Source organism: Panthera leo, chromosome B3 (assembly GCF_018350215.1).
Source record: "Panthera leo isolate Ple1 chromosome B3, P.leo_Ple1_pat1.1, whole genome shotgun sequence".
NCBI lineage: Eukaryota > Metazoa > Chordata > Mammalia > Carnivora > Felidae > Panthera > Panthera leo.
In genome coordinates, this window is record NC_056684.1 from 25,395,638 (window position 1) to 25,404,933 (window position 9,296).

Sequence of the window (9,296 nt, forward strand, 5' to 3'; positions counted from 1 at the left end):
AAAGTGGTCTAGTTTCAACCTTCTGCATGTTGCTGTCCAGTTCTCCCAGCACCATTTGTTAAAGAGACTGTCTTTCTTCCACTGGATGTTCTTTCCTGCTTTGTCAAAGATGAGTTGGCCATACGTTTGTGGGTCTAGTTCTGGGGCTTCTATTCTATTCCATTGGTCTATGTGTCTGTTTTTGTGCCAATACCATGCTGTCTTGATGATTACAGCTTTGTAGTAGAGGCTAAAGTCTGGGATTGTGATGCCTCCTGCTTTGGTCTTCTTCTTCAAAATTACTTTGGCTATTCGGGGCCTTTTGTGGTTCCATATGAACTTTAGGATTGCTTGTTCTAGTTTCAAGAAGAATGCTGGTGCAATTTTGATTGGGATTGCATTGAATGTGTAGATAGCTTTGGGTAGTATTGACATTTTGACAATATTTATTCTTCCAATCCATGAGCAGGGAATGTCTTTCCATTTCTTTATATCTTCTTCAATTACCTTCATAAGCTTTCTAGAGTTTTAAGCATACAGATCTTTTACATCTTTGGTTAGATTTATTCCTAGGTATTTTATGCTTCTTGGTGCAATTGGGAATGGGATCAGTTTCTTTATTTGTCTTTCTGTTGCTTCATTGTTAGTGTATAAGAATGCAACTGATTTCTGTACATTGATTTTGTATCCTGCAACTTTGCTGAATTCATGTATCAGTTCTAGCAGACTTTTGGTGGAGTCTATCTGGTTTTCCATGTATAATATCATGTCATTGCAAAAAGCGAAAGCTTGACTTCATCTTTGCCAATTTTGATGCCTTTGATTTCCTTTTGTTGTCTGATTGTTGATGCTAGAACTTCCGGCACTATGTTAAACAACAGCGGTGAAAGTGGGCATCCCTGTCGTGTTCCTGATCTCAGGGAAAAAGCTCTCTGTTTCTCCCCATTGAGGATGATGTTAGCTGTGGGATTTTCATAAATGGCTTTTATGGTCTTTAAGTATGTTCCTTCTATCCCGACTTTCTCAAGGGTTTTTATTAAGAAAGAGTGCTGGATTTTGTCAAAGGCCTTTTCTGCATTGATTGACAGGATCATATGGTTCTTCTCTTTTTTTTTTTTGTTAATGTGATGTATCACGTTGATTGATTTGCGAATGTTGAACCAGACCTGCATCCCAGGAATGAATCCCAGTTGATCATGGTGAATAATTCTTTTTATATGCTGTTGAATTCAATTTGCTAGTATCTTATTGAGAATTTTTATATCCATATTCATCAGGGATATTGGCCTGTAGTTCTCTTTTTTTACTGGGTCTCTGTCTGGCTTAGGAATCAAAGTAATACTGGCTTCATAGAATGAGTCTGGAAGTTTTCCTTCCCTTTCTATTTCTTGGAATAGCTTGAGAAGGATAGGTATTATCCCTGCTTTAAACGTCTGGTAGAACTCCCCTGGGAAGCCATCTTGTCCTGGACTCTTATTTGTTGGGAGATTTTTGATAACCGATTCAATTTCTTCGCTGGTTATGGGTCTGTTCAATCTCAATCTTCCTGGAACTCAATCTTCCTGATTGAGTTTTGGAAGAGTGTGGGTGTTTAGGAATTTGTCCATTTCTTCCAGGTTGTCCAATTTGTTGGCATATAATTTTTCATAGTATTCCCTGATAATTGTTTGTATCTCTGAGGGATTGGTTGTAATAATTCCATTTTCATTCATGATTTGATCTATTTGGGTCATCTCCCTTTTCTTTTTGAGAAGCCTGGCTAGAGGTTTGTCAATTTTGTTTATTTTTTCAAAAAACCAACTCTTGGTTTCGTTGATCTGCTCTACAGTTTTTTTAGATTCTATATTGTTTATTTCTGCTCTGATCTTTATTATTTCTCTTCTTCTGCTGGGTTTAGGCTGCCTTTGCTGGTCTGCTTCTAATCCTTTACGTGTGCTGTTAGATTTTGTATTTGGGATTTTTCTTGTTTCTTGAGATAGGCCTGGATTGCAATGTATTTTCCTCTCAGGACTGCCTTCGCTGCGTCCCAAAGCGTTTGGATTGTTGTATTTTCATTTTCGTTTGTTTCCATATATTTTTTAATTTCTTCTCTAACTGCCTGGTTGACCCACTCATTCGTTGGTAGGGTGTTCTTTAACCTCCATGCTTTTGGAGGTTTTCCAGACTTTTTCCTGTGGTTGATTTCAAGCTTCATAGCATTGTGGTCTGAAAGTATGCATGGTATGATTTCAATTCTTGTAAACTTTTGAAGGGCTATTTTGTGACCCAGTATATGATCTATCTTGGAGAATGTTCCATGTGCACTCGAGAAGAAAGTATATTCTGTTGCTTTGGGATACAGAGTTCTAAATATATCTGTCAAGTCCATCTGATCCAATGTATCATTCAGGGCCCTTGTTTCTTTATTGACCATGTGTCTAGATGATCTATCCATTTCTGTAAGTGGGGTGTTAAAGTCCCCTGCAATGACCACATTCTTATCAATAAGGTTGCTTATGTTTATGAGTAATTGTTTTATGTATTTGGGGGCTCCGGTATTTGGCGCATAGACATTTATAATTGTTAGCTCTTCCTGATGGATAGACCCTGTAATTATTATATAATGCCTTTCTTCATCTTTTGTTACAGCCTTTAATTTAAAGTCTGGTTTGTCTGATATAAGTATGGCTACTCCAGCTTTCTTTTGACTTCCAGTAGCATGATAAATAGTTCTCCATCCCCTCACTCTCAATAAAGGTGTCTTCAGATCTAAAATGAGTCTCTTGTAGACAGCAAATAGATGGGTCTTGTTTTTTTATCCATTCTGATACCCTATGTCTTTTGGTTGGCGCATTTAATCCATTTACATTCAGTGTTATTATAGAAAGATACGGGTTTAGAGTCATTGTGATGTCTGTATGTTTTATGCTTGTAGTGATGTCTCTGGTACTTTGTCTCACAGGATCCCCCTTAGGATCTCTTGTAGGGCTGGTTTAGTGGTGACAAATTCCTTCAGTTTTTGTTTGTTTGGGAAGACCTTTATCTCTCCTTCTATTCTAAATGACAGACTTGCTGGATAAAGGATTCTCGGCTGCATATTTTTCCTGTTTAGCACACTGAAAATATCGTGCCATTCCTTCTGGCCTGCCAAGTTTCAAAAGAGAGATCAGTCACGAGTCTTATAGGTCTCCCTTTTTATGTGAGGGCACGTTTATCCCTTGCTGCTTTCAGAATTTTCTCTTTATCCTTGTATTTTGCCAGTTTCACTATGATATGTCGTGCAGAAGATCGATTCAAGTTACGTCTGAAGGGAGTTCTCTGTGCCTCTTGGATTTCAATGCCTTTTTCCTTCCCCAGTTCAGGGAAGTTCTCAGCTATAATTTCTTCAAGTACCCCTTCAGCACCTTTCCCTCTCTCTTCCTCCTCTGGGATACCAATTATGCGTATATTATTTCTTTTTAGTGTATCACTTTGTTCTCTAATTTTCCCCTCATACTCCTGGATTTTTTTATCTCTCTTTCTCTCAGCTTCCTCTTTTTCCATAACTTTATCTTCTAGTTCACCTATTCTCTCCTCTGCCTCTTCAATCCGAGCTGTCGTCGTTTCCATTTTGTTTTGCATTTCATTTAAAGCGCTTTTCAGCTCCTGGTGACTGTTCCTTAGTCACTTGATCTCTGTAGCAAGAGATTCTCTGCTGTCCTGTATACTGTTTTCAAGCCCAGCGATTAATTTTATGACTATTATTCTAAATTCACTTTCTGTTATATTATTTAAATCCTTTTTGATCAGTTCATTAGCTGTTGTTATTTCCTGAAGATTCTTCTGAGGGGAATTCTTCCGTTTGGTCATTTTGGATAGTCCCTGGAGTGGTGAGGACCTGCAGGGCACTTCCCCTGTACTGTGGTGTATAACTGGAGTTGGTGGGTGGGGCTGCAGTCAGACCTGATGTCTGCCCCCAGCTCACCACTGGGGCCACAGTCAGACAGGTGTGTACCTTCTCTTCCCCTCTCCTAGGGGCGGGATTCACTGTGGGGTGGCCTGGCAGTCTGGACTACTTGCACACTGCCAGGCTTGTGGTGCTGGGGATCTGGTGTATTAGCTGGGGTGGGTAGGCAAGCTGCATGGGGCAGGAGGGGCAGGCTTAGCTCCCTTCTCCTTAGGTGATCCACTTCAGGAGGGGCCCTGTGGCAACAGGCGGGAGTCAGATCCGCTGCCGGAGGTTTGGCTCCGCAGAAGCACAGAGTTGGGTGTTTGTGCTGAGTGAGCAAGTTCCTTGGCAGGAACTGGTTCCCTTTGGGATTTTGGCTGGGGGATGGGCGGGGGAGATGGCGCTGGCGAGCGCCTTTGTTCCCCACCAAACTGAGCTCTGTTGTCCGGGGGCTCAGCAGCTCTCCCTCCTTTTGTCCTCCAGCTTTCCCGCTTTCCGAGCAGAGCTGTTAACTTATGACCTCCCAGAGGCTAAGTCTCGCTTGCTGTCAGAACACAGTCCCTCCGGCCCCTCCGCTTTTGCCAGCCAGACTCGGGGGCTCTGCTTGGCTGGCGAGCCGTCCCTCCGCCCGGCTCCCTCCCGCCAGTCCGTGGAGTGCGCACCGCCTCGTGCCCTTCCTACCCTCTTCCGTGGGCCTCTCGTCTGCGCTTGGCTCCGGAGACTCCGTTCTGCTAATCCTCTGACCGTTTTCTGGGTTATTTAGGCAGGTGTAGGTGGAATCTAAGTGATCAGCAGGATGCACAGTGAGCCCAGCGTCCTCCTATGCCACCGTCTTCCAGGTCCTCCCCCCGTTAATCCTTTTTAAACATGAGGAAACAGACTTTGAGAAACTCATCCCTTGCTTTCACAAAAAGAGTACAGAAAGCAGAGATGTGACATATGGCATCTATATTCCATGTGTCAGTCAGTAATCGTACCAATAGCCACTCCTGAAGGAAACCCATTGTGTGCTTTGGTTTACAGGTACTATTTTTTTCAAGTTTATTAATTTGTTTTTAGAGAGGGGGGAGAGAAAGCATGAGCAAGCATGGGGTAGGGGCAGAGAGAGAGAGAGGGAGAGAGAATCCAAAGCAGGCTCCACTGTCAACACAGAACCAGACAAAGGATTTAAATCCATAAACTGTGAGATCATGACCTGAGCTGAAATCAAGTGTTGGACACTTAACCAACTGAACCACCCAGGTGCCCCTACAGATAATATTTTTAATTCACACAGAATTTTGAAAAAATGGTGGTTATTATTACTTTACTGATAAAAAATCTGAGTCTCACCAGGCTGAATAGCTTAATCAAGGTGACACAGTAAGTAAGGAGAAAAGTCAGAATCTGAACACAAGTTAACTAGACTTAAGAATGTATGATGTCAACCTTAAAAATAAAACTGCCACTGGGACGCCTGAGTGGCTCAGTGGGTTAGGCATCTGACTTCAGCTCAAGTCATGATCTTGCAGTCCACGAATTCGAGCCCCGCGTTGGGCTCTGTTGCTGACAGCTCAGAGCCTAGAGCCTGCTTCAGATTCTTTCTCTCTCTCTCCCCCTCCCTCACTCACAATCTCTCAAAAATGAACAAATGTTAAAAAAAATAAAACTGCCAATTATTTTACTAGCAAAAGATTGGTTTATTTGAGAAAAGCAGAAAATTACAATCCATGGCTAGCAAGTCACAGCAAAATCATAAGTCAGTCCAACAACAACAAAAAAAGAGAGGAACATTATTTTATAGAGAAGGAGGAAGTTGAGAGGAGTTGTTTTGAGTGAAAGTCCTTTGGAGAAAAGCAAGAGTTCGGGGTGGTGAAGGTTTCTCATTGGCTAAGTTGCAGGGGTAAATTCTTGTAGAAGATGCAATGTACTTTCCCTGGGTGGCCTATAATTGATCATTCTTTCTTGTTAAGGAATCTTCTGTTGGGTCTGTAGTTGACAATTCTTCTTGTGATTAGCATTGAATGGTATGGCTCCCCCTAGTAGCCTTCCTGTCTAGCATCCTGAATCTACTTTTTTGGTTTCTCTTTATTAATTTTCACAGCTGGAGTCTTATTTATTTGTTTTGCTTTATTTTTAATACACTGATATCACTATAAAATAAATATATATTAATGATATATGAAGCTTTCCATGTAACACTGGGTCCATTGTGGATGCTCAAAACATATTGGTGTTTTTTTCTGCATGGTCTCAGACAAGGTGGTTGAAATCTAGTACTCTGTCTAGAGTTAGCCAAAACAACAATAACAGCAGCCAGGGTCATTAAACAGTAAGCACAGTGAATCTACCATTCCTTGTCAGTTTGTCTTTCAGAGTTCTAACAAGGTAAACCTAATCAGTATAAGTCACTCCATTTTTTTTTTTTTTCATACCAGAAAGCAAATGTCTGCAGAAGAGTATTTGGGAATCAGTAAAGCAACTATGATTTCCTGAGAGACAGATCCCAGAAAGAAACAGCTCCAGGAAACCAGGAATCCATCATTGGTGAGTCACCATCCAGTTACTCTGCACCTACTGACTACTTGTGTTATGTATATTAACAGCAGATTAGAACCCCAGAGTCATTATTTGTCTGTGTGTACCCCCAGAAGGAATCTCAAAGGTCATCTATCTTACCCACCCCCCCAATTGTCCAGATAAGAAGATTAAGACTCTGAAAGGTAAAATGTCTCACTAAGTTCACGTGTTTTGAATTCCTCTTGTCCTATGTTATGCCAGATTTTCAGCCTCAAGTCCAGGGACTGACCTACACTGAAGGTTCAGCAGGCTGGATGGAGGACTGCCCTGAGGTCTGTGGTGACTGAAATCAAGCTACAGTGTGTAGAGTAATGTTGGTTTGAGAAGGGTCTGCTTCCCTGCCAGAACACTTTCCTCCTTGTTAAGTGGAGCAAGTATTCCTCTACTTTTTCTTGGGGAATACTCCTGCACTCACTTTGTAGCAAATGAGAGGGAGTAAGTTACTTCATGTTAGTATAAACAATCTTCCCATACATAATCAGAGACAGAATCTCAGGAACTAATATTAAGAGAACATGCCTTTTTAAAATTATTATTATTTGAAGTATAGTTTGCACACAATGTTACATAGTTTCAGATATCCAATATAGTGATCCAACAACTCTATACTGATGCTATCTATACTCACCACAAGTATAGCTACCATCTATCACCATATAATGCAACCACAATACCATTGATTAAATTTCCAGGGAACATATCTTGTTTTGAAGACAGTAGCCTAGTACTTAACTTACCTAATTTTATTTTATCTTCCTAATGACATTGTGTAAGGTAGTAATTATCTCTGTACTACAGGGGTAGAAACAGAGGCTCACAGAAGTCCAGATATTTTTTCCCTGTTAGAAAGTGGATGAACAATGGTATGTGTGATTCCAAATCCCAGACATCCTGAGAAGTGTTTAGTTAGAATAATAGCCTCATGTTGAAGCAACCCAAAGAATAAGTAAAATTATTTTTCCAAGTATGTGATTTACAGCCACAGCAGTTGAAGATTTTCTTTCTTTCTATTTTCCTTTAATTAGAGGACTGATATTAGTAAAATTGCAAAATGAAAACCCAAGCTGGTAAATCTGTGGAAAAATCGACACTAAGGCCACATTTATATATAGAATCAACATTTAGAGGGGGTAGATTAATAGAGCAAACAGAGTGATGGCGATTACCCTGGTAACATAATCTCCATTGAGCCTTGCTTGAGGAGAAAATGAAAAGCTCCAACATCTGTCAGGTTCAACCAGAGTTCATTGAAGATAGAAAGTGTTACATGCTTTGCTTTCTCTTTTTTTTTTCCTTAAAAATCAAAGGTGGCAGAATTAACACAGATGATCTAGCGTCTGGAGGACAGTGGTTCAAATCTTTCATTAGAGTCCTGGTTACCGAGTAGAATGAACCAGTGGCACCAACACAGTGTTTGGGGCTCAACTCAAGATTCTTTCCATGAAAAAAATAAAAAAACAAACCATTACCAGAAATTATAACATTTCTCTAAATGAAATTTAGACACCAATTTCAGGCTCACTTTGAAAGGAAATATTATCATAGGAGTTGGCTTTAGTATTGGACCATTTTTTGTTTAAGTTGCTCTTCTTGTCTAAGTAGAGGAAGAGGTATTTGCCATAAAAGTCAGTTTTTCTTATCCTCTTGGGCATAAAAGTTTAAGCAAACCCCCTCACATGAAAAGAATAGCAGGTGTATCCTGGTGTATCCTCCCACCCCACACTCACTCACTTTTTACCCTGCCAACATCTATCCATTTGGTAACATCTTGTCATACTTTTTTTTTTTTAAGTTTATTTTCAAGTTAATTAACATACAGTGTAGTCTTGGTTTCAGGAGTAGAATCAAGTGATTCATCTCTTACATATGACACTCAGTATTCATCCCCAAAAATGCCCTCTTTAATACCCCTTTCCCATTTAACCCACCCCTTTACTTTTGTTTTTAGTTGAAATATATTTGACACATAACATTGTGTAAATTTAAGGTGCACAACATCTTAATTTGATACATTTATATGTTGTAATGTGATTGAGACTAGCCATAATTAACACCTACCATATTAATTATCATTTTTTTAATGGTTGGAAGAATTAAATTCTAGTCTCTCAGCAAGTTTGATGATTATAATACAATACTGTGCATTAAGTCTCTAGGGCTTATTTAGTACTTGTTGCAAGTTTGCACCCTTCAACGTCTGTCCTACCCTCCCCTCATATCTTAATAACCACCATTTTCCTTTGTCTGTTTTTACATATTTAGCTTTTTAAAATTCCACATACAAGTGATATTATTCAGTACTTATCTTTTTCTTTCTGACTTACCTCACTTAACATAATGTCCTCATGTTCTATACATGTTATCACAAACAGCACGATGTCCTTTCTTTTCATGGCTGAATAATATTTCATTTGGTCAACAGGTACATGAAAAGATGTTCAACATCAGTAATCATCAGGAAAATGCAGATCAAAACCACAATGATGTATTACTTCATCCTGTTATAATGGCTATCATCAAGAAGATAAGGGATAATAAGTGCTGGCCAGGATGTGGAGAAAAGAGAACACTTTTGCACTGTTGATGGGAATGTAAATTGGTTCAGCTACTATGGAAAACAGTATGAAAGTGCTTCAAAAAGTTAAAAATAGGTCTATCATATTGCCATACTTCTTAAAGGCATGTAGACACATGAATGTACCAAATAAAAATAGTATTTTGTGCTGTTTGCTATTTTATATATCATTTTGCAGGGGTTTATTTTCACTAGTATGTTTTGGGGGGTTGTTCATTCTATAAAAATCTTCCTTATCATGCACAACTGCTATAGTATATTCTCTAGTATGCCTTA

At 39.6% G+C, this 9,296-nt stretch overlaps 1 long non-coding RNA gene across 1 annotated transcript in view; it reads left to right on the forward strand.

The window, feature by feature from the left end:
* Nucleotides 1-9,027, forward strand: part of LOC122221150 — a 29,157-nt gene extending 20,130 nt beyond the window's left edge. The window contains exons 2-4 of the long non-coding RNA XR_006203103.1: nucleotides 6,304-6,412; nucleotides 6,647-6,717; nucleotides 8,868-9,027. This is a non-coding gene — a long non-coding RNA (uncharacterized LOC122221150). The remainder of the gene's footprint in view (nucleotides 1-6,303; nucleotides 6,413-6,646; nucleotides 6,718-8,867) is intronic.
* The last annotated feature ends 269 nt before the right edge of the window (nucleotides 9,028-9,296 follow it).